The sequence below is a fragment of the Anopheles aquasalis genome, chromosome 3 (assembly GCF_943734665.1).
Source record: "Anopheles aquasalis chromosome 3, idAnoAquaMG_Q_19, whole genome shotgun sequence".
In the NCBI taxonomy this organism is placed as follows: Eukaryota; Metazoa; Arthropoda; class Insecta; order Diptera; family Culicidae; genus Anopheles; species Anopheles aquasalis.
In genome coordinates this window covers 20721147-20736466 of record NC_064878.1, presented here as the reverse complement: position 1 = coordinate 20736466, position 15320 = coordinate 20721147, and positions in this window count along the sequence as shown.

Below are 15320 nucleotides of genomic sequence, written 5' to 3'. Positions count from 1 at the left end.
ACCCCAACGGTGAATGGCGGACGTTGGAATTCAAATCTACGCATTCCAGCTTACGATCCACGAGAGCTCTCCTTCTTTGGCTTTTTCGCTCTCCGATCGCCCGGGATTCCATTGTCTTGCGTCTTGCGAGCCTTGAAGGTGAAGCTGTGAATGGCTGGAAAGCACACGCAAAAAAAAAACTCTAGGAACAGGAACAGCCCCAGTGGTTGGTGCTGATGCGCTGGGCTGGCCGGGAAATTCGATTGATTGATAGAGAGGCTTCAGCGTCGGTCTCGGGCTTCAGGTTCACTCAATCGCTAATCGCTTCAGTGGACCAGGATGCCAACTGGATGGAGCCAACGCAAGGTCTTATCAAGCCGGGAACGTGCCCTGTACGGTGTTGGAGCAAAAAAAAAAGCCGTCACGAGGATGGCTTCGTTCCGGGAGTGATTTGTGGAGTTAGTTTTCAGTTACTTTACTTCAGGCCTCGACGCCAATCGACGGACCGATTGAGCACCATTAATCGCCGGACAAATCAAGTCCTGGAGCCTAGCTGGTTTGTTGGCTGGCTGGCTGGCTGGCTAGCGCATCGATAAACGACTTCCACTTCATCAGCGAGCGGCGAGATTTGCATATTTGATTAGAAACAGTATTAATCTCTCTCTCTCTCACTCACTACTGTCTGCGTGAATACTATTCTGATCGTGAAATCACTGCGGAATTATTATTGTTCATTCGAGTGGCCAAGGGGCACTTGGGCACGCACGCACACACCGTGCAGGTGAATAATTGAATGACGAAATGGCGTCGACGGACATCATCATCATCACCATCAGTAGGTGATTTGAGTTGAGTTGACAGTCAGCCGCACTCCAACGGCACAATCACACACTATGGACGACTACGGAGGGACATCATTAATGCAGATACCAGACCGCTTTTGGCAGACCCGTTGCTAACTTCCGGTTCGGGTGCCATTCCGATGCCGGAAATGGGAAAACCAAAATGGCCAAAAGTGCGATCACAGATGGCGCTGCTATTGCTCGTCACTAACCGCATCTTAACCCTTAAGGGGGTTGGGCAGAATCCCCGGGAGCGCCACAGGACCACAGGAGAGTTTGAGGGGGGGGGGGGGAGAGCGTCAAGCGTAAAGTGTGGCCGCAAATGGTATATAATCCAATTTGACGATGGCGCAGGGGCAAGCAGCGAGCGGCACAATTTGCATAAAACCATTTTCATCACCGCGGCCTCCATCACTCGTTGGACTCGTTGTCATCGTAGTCTCGGCCTGGGCGGGCACCACTTGAAAATTTAATCAGTTTAACAACAATCGGAAAACAAATCACTCGTTAATTACCGGAGCCGTCGATTGGTTCGGAAATACAATTATGACGCGGGGCACAGGGCGTCTCTCTCGCTCTCTCTCTCATTTTGCGGCCTTTCGACGGACGGACGGTCAAATCATTTACCAGCAGCCATCAGCCAGTCATCATCTCAACGTGCAATCGTCAGTACCAGCGTCAGAACACACGCAGACACGCAGACATCGCGCAGTTCGATATTGTGGCCGTATCTCGCGGTATAAATCAATCGATTTACCCGTGGGACCTTCGCTGGAAGGAAAGGGCTGCATGGAAAAGCGTGCAAGGTGCGTGGAGCAACTGGAAGTAGAGAGAAGGGAATTTCCCCCCCTAGCATCAGCGTGTACCTTGCTGGTCCGTTCTGCCGCAACGGCAGTTCGTTGGGCGACATCAGAGGCGAGTTACAGGAGACTACTCCATGGACTCGACAGGTCGGGCCTAGCACTGCCCGGGAGCTTTGGAGCTCTCTTTAGGACCCGGAATGCTGCTGTTCGTTCACTGAAATCAATATTCTACACCGGACACAGCTTCCTTTCGCTCTTCGGCCCGGGAAGCCGCCGTTTTCGCTGTTCATTGACGGAACTGCAGCCGTTCCCGGAGCTGCAGTAGACCCTGGAAGAGGTACCTCCCACCTGAGTTTGCAAAACGCTTTGCCCTCGGGGGGTGGGGCCAAAAAGGGGGTCTCTGTGGTACTCCTTCACCACCCAGACAGCCACTACCACGCCAACTGCAGGACGCAGCTCAGGGCGCAGCAAGTGGCGCTTTAACTGATGTCATCATAAATCTTGGCTCGGTAGAGAAACTGTCTTCCATTGTCACGATAAATTAAACTAAATGGTCTTAAATATTTCCTCGATTCCCCCCCCCCCCCCCCTTTCGGCACACCGCTCGGTGCATCTAACGCTCCGCGGTGCCTTGGCTCAAGCAGGGCCGCGCAAGCAAGCGGCCAAGCCAAAGCTTGATAAATCTTTATAAACCCGCAGCAGCGCTTGGTTAAGTGTGGCAGTTCAGCAGCTTTTTATCGGCATCGTTGGTTATGGCCTCGCTCGGTGATCATTGTGGAATGCAAGTTCTGCACAAATCGTTATGCTTGGGCGGTGGCGTCTGGGAAAAAATTAAAGGGGAGGTAATGAGGTTGTTCAGTGGAAGAAGTTCCGGGCCACACCTGCTTTAGTTGCAGCACTACTTTTGCTTCCAACTTTGCGAGGATTTTAAGAGTTTCGAAGTTCTTTAAATACAGTCACCAACCAAGTCATACGAGTGCTAGTGGTGCAGCTTTTCCGTCGGCCACTGTCTCTAGGGCCCGGGGAACGGTTTAAGAAGATTTGCCGTTTTGCTTCCCTTTCCTTGCACAAAACCCCTTAGGGGTTCTCCTCCTCCTTCTTTGGTAAGGTCCGGGTAGAGACCGGGCCGGTCTGTTGGCATTCATGGTGCGAGCGCCACTATCAGCACCGAAGAAGGAGAAGCCAGAGTGCCCAACTTACATGTGCGTGGTTCATTAATCTTTGCTAGGATTCTGACTTACTGTGCAGTAAAGTAGGAAGATTGTCCAAGGCCGAGTTAGCTCCAGCATCCCTTTCCCAGCCTCCGGCTGGGCGGGGAGTGTCGGTTGTGGATTCCTTTGCTTGGTGTCTTTTTCCTTTCTTTTGGTCGTTGTCGTCGTCCACCATGCCCAGGAGCAGTTGTCGCAGGAAGGTTCAGAATGCTACGGATGCGGGGCTGTCTCTCGTGGGCTCGATAACGCGTGTTGGCGTGCACGGATACTGGTAGGTAATGGTGATCGTATTGAGGGCGGCGGGTAGCTAAAACAAAGCGTTTGTTAAGCAGGTTCAACATATGGCAGACGTATTTTAAATTCTTTTTAGTGAGATGAGTTAATTTAATAGTTTTCCACAGTTTAGCATACATTCCAGTAGAACCTTCGCTCTTCCGGTATAGTTTTAACAACTTAGATGGCTAACAATTGCGTTTTGGGTTTTATAATGTACGTTGAGTGAAGCATACATATTTTAGTGTAGTTGATTTTTGTTCATGGCTATAAAAAACAAACAGAAAAGGGGTTGAATAATTGGTTTCCGATTCGAATTTAATAATCTGGGCTATGTCATTTAGTACAGTTTGCGATGCAGTAAGCGATGCATTTTTTGCCTGCAGGTGTTAATCTTTCTTTCCTCCTGCTTTTGGTATTGGTGTGCAATGGTTTTTTTTTTAATTCGATGTACTGAGCATTAACATAGGTGATTAATTATAACAAACATATCCAACTACATGCATGCATAAATGTTTGGTATGAAATCGTACGAGAAGACGATATTATGGATCAATCTAAACGAAATCAACCAAATGAAAGATACCGTTTGAATAGGCCATATTGGATTTCCTATGGTCTCAAGACAAAAGTCACTGTTAACCGTGTAGAAAGGTGATCAATATTCTTTCATAAGCAATATCTAGGTTAATTTAAAATCCATACAATTAATTAAGTGTAATGCAATTGTAAGTTGTGCTACATTCGTTCATTTTAACGAGATACGAACAAACACTTCATTGAATATTGAAATGCTTACAATACAATCAATGTTGTTTATTCTTTAAATAATAAAAATACTACATTGTATTGCAAAATAATCCTTCCTTTCCTTAGCAAAAATGTTAAACAATCTTTCTCACTCCCTACATAATGATTCAAACCAGATTAGCTTCTCTTCGAAACAATGGTGTAAAACTCTAACCATTATTTGTTTTATCCATTGATATGATCTAACTCTACTTAGCAAACAGCCAGCCCCCTCTGCTTTCTCAAACAAAAGTTTTAATTTATAAGAAAGGAAAGCAAGAAACCCTACCAGGTAATAGCAATATAACTTAATGGAATAGGAAAATGCAATTCCTCCGAACCACCAAGACTGTGGTCCTGAAGCCAAGCAGCACCAGCAACAGCAGCAGCAGCAGCTAGCTAAGTAAATATGCAAATTTCGCATACCTCAGTGACGGAGGTAGGACCGTTATTAATTACAGAACCTCGTCATAACCGCCAAGCCTTGCAGGTGAGAAGCCTTCACATGGCGTGGCGTTGTTAGAGGATCTTCGGGGGCTTCGTGGGGCTAAAGTTTTCCAGAGGCGCCCCGCTTTCCAAGAGTTTCGCGTTATCGTAGCTGGAAATCTTTGCCAGCCATGTTGATGTAACAATTTAACGAGCACGAAGACGTATAAGAAGTCCTTGTCCGGGGCTGGGACCGGAGCCGGGGCCGGGGGAGCACAAATTAAAGCGAACAATGTGCGAAAGGGCTAGAGCCATCATACGCACACGGTCCCAGAAGGTGAAGAAGAAGGCGCTTTTGGTATGGGATTCATTCATTTGAACCTCCACCCTTCACCCCCCCATAAAGAAGGATGTGGCTGCTTTGCTCTCGAGGGAGCGCCGGTCGACACACGGAGAAACCATTCTGTTTTAGGACATTACCCTACAAAGGAGGAGCACTTTGCGGGTTGTGGGGTGCGGTGCTGGTGAGGTTAGGAGATGGGTTTCTTCTTCCCTGGGACAAGCACACCGAACGGACACGCCGTTGTTCGCTAGTAAGTTTGCTTTCTTCCTAATGGGACTTAATTTAACGTGAAGGAAAGTTGCTCCAGCGCAACTCCAGCGAACAGCAACTCGTGAAACTTGCCTGCTGTGGGCTCCAAGAGCTCGACTATTCTCCGAGGAGCGAACGGACCGGGGAAGTCCAATCAATATCAAACTCTTCGAATGCTCGAATGCGGCATGTTGCGCAGGTTCAACGAAGCTCAGCGATGCCTTTCGAAGGTAGGATTTATTTTAAAGCATAAACACTACAGCGAACTGTTTTAAAGAGTTTGATGATAAGTTTAAGTTCGAATAGAGATGAAAGCGCTTCGATGATGGTACATTGTTAGCAGTTCATAGATATTCTGCTGATGAGCCCCGACTAAATGCAGCATCCATTTCCAAACAGGCATTTATTTATTCCTGTTCTAGCTATCGAAACGGAAACGCTCATCTACCTACATCAAGCAATCTATTCCTCAAAAGCTAACACGCTTGGTTTGCAATTTGCGATTAAACACCACAGCCGCAGCTTTCAACGCATCTTCGACCAATACCGAGAAGAAATTGAGTGAAAAACAGGATCACATTCAGCTACGCTTTAGCCCTAACGCTGTGTAGCAACACCGAGAAGGCCAAGAAAGTTGATCATCTCCCCAAAACGGGTCGACTGTGCCGACCACATCCGGAAAACTCCGGCAACCACAGCCCCCAAACCCCTTCCACAAATCTTCTCCATCGCCATCAAGGGCAGCATTTCCGGCTTCCGGCCGCACCGGCACCGGAGTGTCCTAGGACCAAAAGGAGTGTGCCTTACACTCATGCAGAAGGAGAAGTATATAGCTTCCTTTCTTGCGTCCCCAGTTTATGCCACGGTCCCAGGGAGCGCAAATAAGCGATAAATTAATTCCATCCCCGGCCCATGGTCCCTTGAGAGCCTCGGCCAAGCGGCCCTGGCTGGTCCCATTTCCCATCATTCTTCCACAATTGACCGACTCTATTGCATATCGTGTCGTTTTGGGGCGGATTCCAAGGAGCCTGACCACTGCACGCATCCGGCTTTTCCTCACCACTAATTTCGCTGGGGAAAACTTTAATTACCCGTTGCTTGATTCATGTGTGAGAGCGAGCGAATATGTGGCTTAGGTCTCTTGCCTTTCCTCGATCGATGTTGAGACTGAGGCACAGCTTGGTGGCCGAGGAAGGGCAAGGATTGTTTTGCGTTGAACAAGGTTATGGTCTACGGTGGTTGGGCTACGGTTCCTTGAGCCAAAAGCCCTCCTTCCCTTCGAACCATTCGTCACTGGCCGAGATGGTTTGGTTGGCAAGAAGACCAGAGCAGTATATTTCTGGTTCTGCTATAATTTCATTGCGATCACGTTGTTGGCATCGGTCTGGGCGAGGGGATGACAGGACTGTGCCCGAAAATGGACTTTAATCTGACGCCGAGTACGCTTCGGACGTGGAGGCAAAATAACCACAACAAATTGTCTTCGTACATGCTTCGATGTTTGTGTCCGGTGTGCGGTGTGGTTTTGTAATCTCTTAATTCTATGCCGAGCTTCGTTGATTACGTTCAATGGACAAGTTTCATCACTGTGGATGCACAAGGAAATGGATGCTTGGAGGTCATGTAGCTCGCTGTATTTGATGACATGTTTTGCGGGATAAACCTAACACGTTTTGACGTCGTTGCTGGGTGCGAGTGAATCCTGGATTAGAAACTTATTCGTACGGGGTTTTGATGCAGTATCATTGCCACTACTTTCACCATCCAAGTGAATGGTATTAACAGTTAGAGATTTATTGAAATTTCAAGAAGCTTAAATAGGTTTATGTTACATTATTTTAAATCATGTTTAATCCATTGATCTTTTTTAAAATGATTTGCCAATATTTTTACATAACAAGCAGGGTGACTAATCTACCCTTTACGAAGCATAATTCTCTTTCGTTTCCCAGTGAGGTTAAGGGTTGTCATGAATGAAAGAATTCTTATCGGATGACATTGCTCAAAGCTTATTAGGTTTTGTAATTTCTGATAAATCAAAGTCAATGCTATTGCTAAAATGATGTGCTATCAGAGCAAAGTAATAGCAAAGAGCAAAGACTACCACTTCTTATGAAATAAATGGTCTTAAACATTAAGCCGGGGATACATGAAGCGTAAACTCAAGCGTAAATATAAAATTAATTCACACTTGAACATGTTTACATGACCGGGTTGAGACGTGTAATCCGAATTACACTGAACTTTAATCGACTTTTGTGAGAAAAATAAGACCTGTTTTCCGAAGAAAAAGATTAAAAACGCTAGTAATGATCACTCACTATTAATGCAAACCACGAACAGGAAATGTAGTGGGGCAAATCGCTTGCAAACAGCGTTTACGCTAGCATTTATGCTCCGTGGACCTATAATCTTTTTTACACCGTGTAAACGGCAAATGTAAACTTTTTGGCATTACATTCTGAGTTTATACGAGAGTTTACGCTTCATGTATCGCCGGCTTTAGGTTGACATAACCAAAACATTTGTTCTAATGCTCTATTATTGGCTCTTGGAGAATTACCACACGTTGTTTTGTCAAAAAAACCTTGTTTGCATTGCACATTGTGGTAAGAGTCAGAATTAAGTAATTTCTAGAACAAGTAATTGAGATAACAATTCCATTAATAAAAATTCTCATCAAAAACATGTTCTTATCTTATCGCCAATGCGAAGAATGAAGCAAAAAAATGTTTAATTATTCAGTGACACTTAGTTTGATAGAATCGTAACCAATCGTTTCATATTTATGCTGATATAAGTTAAACAAAAAAAACTAAGCTATTAATCGAATTATGATCATCTTACAAAGATAATCGAATAAAATGTCATGCATCAATTTATAGTTGAAATCGCAAAAGGCTTAGAGTAAGCTCAGCACGAGCGTCAAATTATTACCGCATAAGCCCCATTTAATCTCTAATCCATCTGAGCAATTTTGTTAAAACTATTCCACCAAAGGCACGAGCTGCTGCTCCACCATTAAACAATGAAGGGAATGCCCTGCGCAGCAATTCAGCTTCATCGAGCTGGAGGAAAGCTTCCTCGCAGTAAATCGCCATAAAAACGCCATTAAATCGACGCGAGAATCCCGAGCAATCCCCATTCACTTCAGAAGAACGGGCCGGCTTCGGTTCATCAAGCGACGCTAAGGAAAGTATTCGTAAAATTACGCCTTCCGCGCCCGATATTCGACAAAGATCAATCAATCAAAATCCAAACGGTACCGCAATGGACCGTCGCATTCCTTGAGGGGGCCCTACATCCCTCAATCCAGCTCAGGCGGTACCGAGGAATGAAGCACACACAAAAAAAAGCGAACAGCCCTTAGGGGTTTCACGGTGTTCCGAAGCTGGAGCTGCTTGCAAAGGGCAACTGTGACAGCCGCCCTGTTCCCGGTCACCCATTTCGGAGGCCCACTAACGACCGTCGATTGCAACCGACCGAGCCAGGCAGCCAGCCAGCACGCCATTTCTGTCGCCCTGGAGCTCACTTTTCGGCATTACGGAGCTCGCACACAACAGCCGGCGTAACGAAAGGATGTGCGTGGATGTATGAATTGCTTGGGCACATTCAAGATAAGAATTCGTGGCCGCGGGCAATTGCGCAAAACCGAAAGCCTCCCTCTTTTTTTTTTATCGCTCTGCGCTTCCGACGGCGGCTACCTTTCTGCTTCCATTTTCTGGTGTGCACCGTGGTACCGTGACGGAAAAGGCGGTAGCCATGTGGTTCCAGGGATGTTGGCCCCCGAAAGTTGGGGCCTTATAAATATTATCTTCAAATCGTCGGAACATTGATTTTGTGATATAAATCATGCCGGCGGTTTACGTGAAAGGATCTTCTTGAAGGCGCACCGAAGCCTTAGGCTTCAGTAAGTACCCTTTGAAGGAGTACAGAAGATTCCTATCCTGTCTTTGGGATGCGTTCGTGATTGGGATCATTACTTTCGGCAGAATTGATGTGTCTTTTGACATACTTTGTTGGATTGTTTCAGGTCTTTTCTTCTTCTTAAGAGAGACCGGGTTAGGCTGCAAAAGGTTCAACTGATTAATCTTGACTCAACCTGTAACTGCCTGATGATAAAGTTTCCAAGGCAATAGCCGGCAGTTAACAGTGTTCTGAGGGTACCACAAACGATCGTTACACTTTCGGTCATAAATAGATGAAGGAACGTTCGTGGTTTTAAACCAGGCGACTAGGATTTGGAATAATTTATGCGTAAATTGTAAGACCTGCCAGGAGTAGCCGGCAGGAGTGGCCGCAGTGCAGTCCAGAGTCGCGCCAGGATTAACCCAATTTCCTTAATAGCCAATTTCAGGGAAAGCTCTCCCGTCCTAATCCCATTTCCATAGCCATTGGTCCTGGATTTCCTCGATGTCATTGAGGGAAAGAACAGAGCCAGAGACGTCGTTGTGGTGGCCAAGCCTTTCGGCCATCTTGCCATCATCATCATCGGTGGAGAGCTCTATCTCTGTCCTGGTGTGCTCCATCCTAGGTGGCGACGACCAAGAGCGATACCAGGGCGAGAGATACGATTAATATTAATCACACCGGACAGCGACATTACAGCACATCATCTGTAATTCAATCTCGAATCGAGTGCTAATCGCTTGGATTGTGGTTTTTGTGAGTGTGTGGGGGATCGAGACATCGGAGACATCCGAGGACACCGGAAGGAGCAACGAAGCAGGACACACAGTTACATTTTCACACCCGGGGTACCGATGCGTCTCTTCTCGTCTCGTCCTCGCACTGGTTAACTGGTTTAGTGGAGGGGATTTCAATTTCAATTAATTTTCGGACCCTCTTATGGTGGCCCCCCAGTTTGCCCTCGTCGCTGGCAGATTGGTATCGTTTCAAGGGAAGCGGAGTGGATGGGTTTTTGGGGAGAGTTAGAATTGGGTCATTGGGTGATGTCGTTGATCAGTGTGTGGAGGTGAGAAGCTTCGGAAGGGGATTAGTTGAGTGAAGTCGACGCAGGGATTTGATTTATGTGGCTGGTGTGCTGTAGGCTGCAGCACTATTTGGGATTTGTGATCGTCATGCGCTCCACGTGGTTAGAATGTTTCAGGATTTTGCTTAACAAATGATTTCATGTTGTTCAATTGTTTAAGTTATTGAACTAACTATCTTTCATTATTGTTCTTCTAATAAAAGTTGGTTAAAAGCGAAAAAATACAGCTAATTTTCCGTTAAAATCTATCAAATTTCAACGCTAAAGTTCACTGCGATGAAAACACTGACAACGATCACTCTAGAAACGAATTCGAAAACTCGTAAAATTCTTATCTTTAAACTTAGTCCAATTAGAACATTAAAATGTAATTTTCGTTCTTTTAACAACAATTCTTAATTAAATAAAAAAGTCGATAGATCAAACCGACAAGGTGATAAATAAGGCAAACATGACAACATGGTTAGATGAAAAGAATCATCAGATTTATAAGAACAAAAGTGCGATAATTATCATACAAAATATAATAGTAATCACATGAGAGCATTAACAACGGATCCAGGTATGCAAGCAACTCCGCAAAGTGTAGTGTATAGAATAAGTAAAAGAATAAAAGTAAACACCGTCTTGCTTTCGTATAGTTTATTTCTCGTGCTTAGCAAAAGTTTGTAAGTTGATTTGTTAAATTAAACAAAACGTTTGTCACAAATAATCAACAAGGAATTTATTCCACTTCAAAAGAAAGGAATGTTTTTGATGCAGCTTTATAAAAGCGAAATATTGCACACCAAAATAGCTTGATTTAAAAGAAGTAACAGACACACTCAATACATTTTCTGTTTGCAACCCAATAGCAAAATTCATTCTTAATTTTCCAAGAAACAGTAGAATAGTTTCATTTCCTAGCAACATGATGCAAATGCTCAAAGAACAAGCAGAAATGGGCCTAGCAGCACAAAGGACAATGTACAATGGATATTTAATGAGAAATCTCCAACTACCACTCAGTGCTTCGTATGATTGTCTTAACTATCACAATCGTCCCCTCACAATCACTCAACAACTCATGTCAAGAGCGCAATTCATTTGCAATGAAAATGTAAAGAAGCTTCCCTCCCCTTTCAAACCAGACTTCGACAAGACCGCTCTGGCTCATAAAAGACTCGTGAGCACAAGCGTCAACTACGGCCGAACTCCTTGCTTGTACTGCTTGCTAACGCCTCGAATCCAGTGATAAGGACGACCACTCCACCCCACTCCGACACGGGGCCAGAGGTCGGGCCCAGCCCAGGATTATTGTCAAATATGCTAATTAATATTTTGTGGCAACATGAGCCGCATCCCGTTTTCCGCATTAATCAGCAACACACACAGCATCCAGCCCCGGTCGGTGGGCAAAAGTTTTACCAACCCGTCAATGGCCAAGAGCTGATAAAGTTATAAAATAGAAGAGTTGGTCTTTGGCCTCGAGAAACCAAGGAGCTGGTTGGCAGCTAATCCCTTGCCTGTTAACGTTCCCTCCGGGTTGGGCCACTAGTACGCCAGCTAATACCTCGATATCGGTTTCAACAGACAGGCGGGCAGACCTACGGGAACGGGAATGTCAACGGGAACGCTGCTGTAAAAACAAGTTCCTCGTTGATAGTGCGAGGAGGAGGCTTCCCCCGAAAAGCGAGTGCCACCGAGTGGCCGACGGCGAGGAAGACAATCCCGGTGGATGGTGTAAGAGAATGGAGGCCGAGGGGTTCTGCTCTCGGTTCTGAACGGTCAGCCCCGGCCAGGCCAGGATGCAAATTGCAACCGTTTAATGTACACTCGATTTGACAGCTTCATTTAATCAACGTGCACCCAGCGATCCAGCGTCCTGGGTTCAGGTTCAGGTCCAGGAAGTGGTGCCCGGGAATGCTCTGGAGCTTCTGGATCTCGGAGTTGAACCCATGGACCCGGTGGTTTGGCTTGTGGCGACAAGTTGCTGCTCCCGCTGCTCCACATCAACAGTCGATCCGGATCCCCTCGGTGGCTCGGAGCTGTCAATTCGCTCCACTCGGAACCATGGCCTCTATAAATGATGCTTTCCTGTGGCACTTTCCTAGATGTGTGTGTTTCATTATCTGGGAGCGAGTGTCGGGTGCAGCTGCAGCTGGTGCCCTCTGTTACGGTAGCAAAAGGAACTGGAAACAGGACTGGCGCACCATCGAGGAGCTGCACTTGAAATCCGGTGCTCCAAGGTCTGGCCTCCAAGAGCTCTGGCTGAGTATCGGTGCCGGATAATGTGTGTCGCAACATGGAACAGCCGCGCATCGAGGGCGCATTAAACATTCAAAAACATTTATTTAATTATCTAATCTGTTTATTGAGCAAGTTGTGACAGGGCCCTTTGGCATTGGCACTGGCACTGCGGCGCTAGTTCGCCGAACACCGACATGGCGTCATGTCTTGTGCACAACAGTGGATGGCATGTGGTGATATGCGTTCAGCTCGTCTTCCTCGTGATGCGCCGGTCGCCGTGATCATGGTTCTGTCTTATCGTTTGCCAGCAAAACGGTTGATTAGCAGCGGAGTAAATGAAAATTAGAGCAGCTGGTGTCCGAAACGCACAGACAAAGAGAGAGAGAGAGAAGGAGAGGGACAGAACATTGAATTTATGGATGGAGCATAAATTTGAGTTGCTGCGGTTGACCAGGAAATGGACACTAAATAAGGCCGGACACATCGGTAGCGCTCGTGCAAAAGTAAACAGATTCTAAATTACAATGCCGGAAATTCGGGTGCCGGAAAATGTATCCTAGTGTAATTGGTGTAGTAGTGCCGAGGAATTTCATTTGGTTTGGAACGAACATGTTCATTCGTCGGTGGTCACAGGACCCTTTGTTAGGGAATGATGTGAAACGCATATAATTTTACATTTATTACACTTACCGTACACTAGTATGTTACTTGTTCAAATTTCAGTTCCTTCAACAGAATGGCATTATGCGAGTCGAAAAAGGAAATGTACATTTTGCATCAAATCGTTTCTGTTAATTAAGGGGGCTTCGGTAATTTCTTACCAAAACAAGGATCATTTTTTAAACATACGGCTCGTCCGTCCTTGTATATGTTAAAAAAAAGGATCATTTTTGACGATTTTTGTGACGTAACCATTCAATTTTATTCCTTCAAGTGTACGTCATACTAAACAGCAAATTTTGAAGAATATTTGGTTCCTTTTTGGGGAAGATTGATTAAAAACTTCATCCATGGCATCAAATTTCTGATGGTGCGTCTGTGAAATGATACTTTTTACGGTGCCCATCATAGCTGCGTGATGGGTCATCAGAAAAATACAAATCGATACTCGTTTGAAAGATTATCAGTTTATCTAAGTAGCCCGTCGAGTTCTTTGTCGAATTTCCTATTTTTCGATTTTTGGCAGATTTTTGAAGTTGGTAAATTTATGCTGCGAGGAACTGTCATTTTGTCTAAACACATGGTTTTTAATGATTTGTTAAAATAAAAGTATCAACAATTTCAATAAAATCTCGACGGGGCTACCTGACAAAGAGTGTACAGATTATGTGTTAAAAATTTCAAATCGATCTATTCAGTAGTTTTTACGCTACGATGGGCACCGACTTTGAAAACGTTGGTTTTTGGAAAACGCTCTTCAAAGTAGCGGGCTGCATGGAGCCTTGAATGAAACTCGGATTTAAAAAAATCTGTAACTTTGTCAGTTTTGCTTCGATTGTGAAAAAATAAATTACACAATGTTCTTGAAAGGATCAGCATTCAAGGAAAAATGTAAACAATATGTGTCAAAAAACAAAATTAAATACCGAAGCCCCCTCCTTAAGTTTTGTTTTACGGACTTTATTGAAATATTAGTGAAGTTGAAATGACTGCATGCAATTATCCAACATTATTTCCATTTGAAAGACTATTGACGATAATGTAAACGAACGAACTCATTTCATAACCGAATCGAAGTGAAAGGACATCAATAAGTGATCAATATTTAGCGTTTAAAATGCTTTCCTTTTTTTAAAACTGCGAGCACTGCTGGTTGGATTGCCGTAATAACCAGATGCACCACAGTCCTACATGCAAGAATGCACCCTTATCCTAAGATAACCAAAGCCAACATCCTTTTTCTACAAGCGATGGTAGAACGGCAATCGTTTGAATCCCACGAGAAATTAATTCCACCGAAAACCATCAGCAAGAAATCTCTCCAAAGCTAAGACATTCTTAATTTAACGGATTTGCCGATGATTCGCTCGAAGCCGCTCAGCCTCGTAAAAGCTTCCCAGGATCCCGGCGAGTGTAATATGCAAAGTTTATAATTCTTCCGAAATACTCTTTAAACTTTCAACTCATGCCCTGTGCGGCAAGGAAGTAATGAAAAATCCCGCGCAGAAAAACCCGTTGACCAAATGCAATTTATTCCTGTAGTGAGACCCCTTCCGCGGGCCCATCTTTCTTACGCTTCTCGGGCGGAATCAGCAACCACACTACACCGAACCAGTTCCGTGACCACCGGTCGGTCGACCATCTTTCTTTTGGTTCCGACTCCCGGGGCACGGGAATCGCCTTCCGCGTTGTCCTGTCGTCGGTCGGGCGTCTCTGACCAAAAACCAGCCTGGTGTTTTGGGGTTGGCCACAAAGTTTGCCATTTCCCGAGCCCCCGAGCTGGCCCAAGCCATTATTTTTCAATTTAGTTTTTATGCCCCGGGACTGCCCTTTTTCCCGTTGCGTCACAGGGCACCTCGTCTTGCGTGGGGTTCCCTCGCCGTAAAGGAAACGCTGACACCGGAACTCGACTCCCGGTGTCGAAGAAGAAGGTCCTGAAGAAGGAAAGCAGCCGGAAATCACACACACCCTTCTGGGTGGCAAAGTGTTGTCCCTGTGCAAAGTGAGAGAGTGCGCTACCTAAGAGGCGATACCACACCCCCCTCAGCCAGTCCGGTGATGAAAGCTTTCCAGTGTCAACCGGCCAACTGGCGGGGTCTCTCCGGACCGGAGGTTCGGGCGATAAAAGTGCAACTTTTAAATTGAATTTGAAAACATTATAAATAGCAACTGTGGCGTGGCGTGTGCCAGCCAGCCGGACTGCACTCGCATGCATTGGGTTCGCTTAAACGTTCTGAGATTTAAACTCAGTTGCTCCTCTGTTTCAGTTCGTGTAGGTGATGCCTCCAGTTTTGTATACCTGGAATCGTTTTTCAGGAAACTTTAAAAGGACTTAGAGGAGGTATTTTCCAGCTGCTTTCCAAGGCAATACTCTCATGGCAACCGAACGATTATTAGATGCAGAGAGAGAGAGAGAGCGTCAAACGGAAAATGTTTTCCGATATTCTATGCTGCGTCAGGTCAAGAAGATATGTGTCCCTGGAAGGACAGAGAAAACGAGGTGCAAAAGGAGCAATGGGCGAG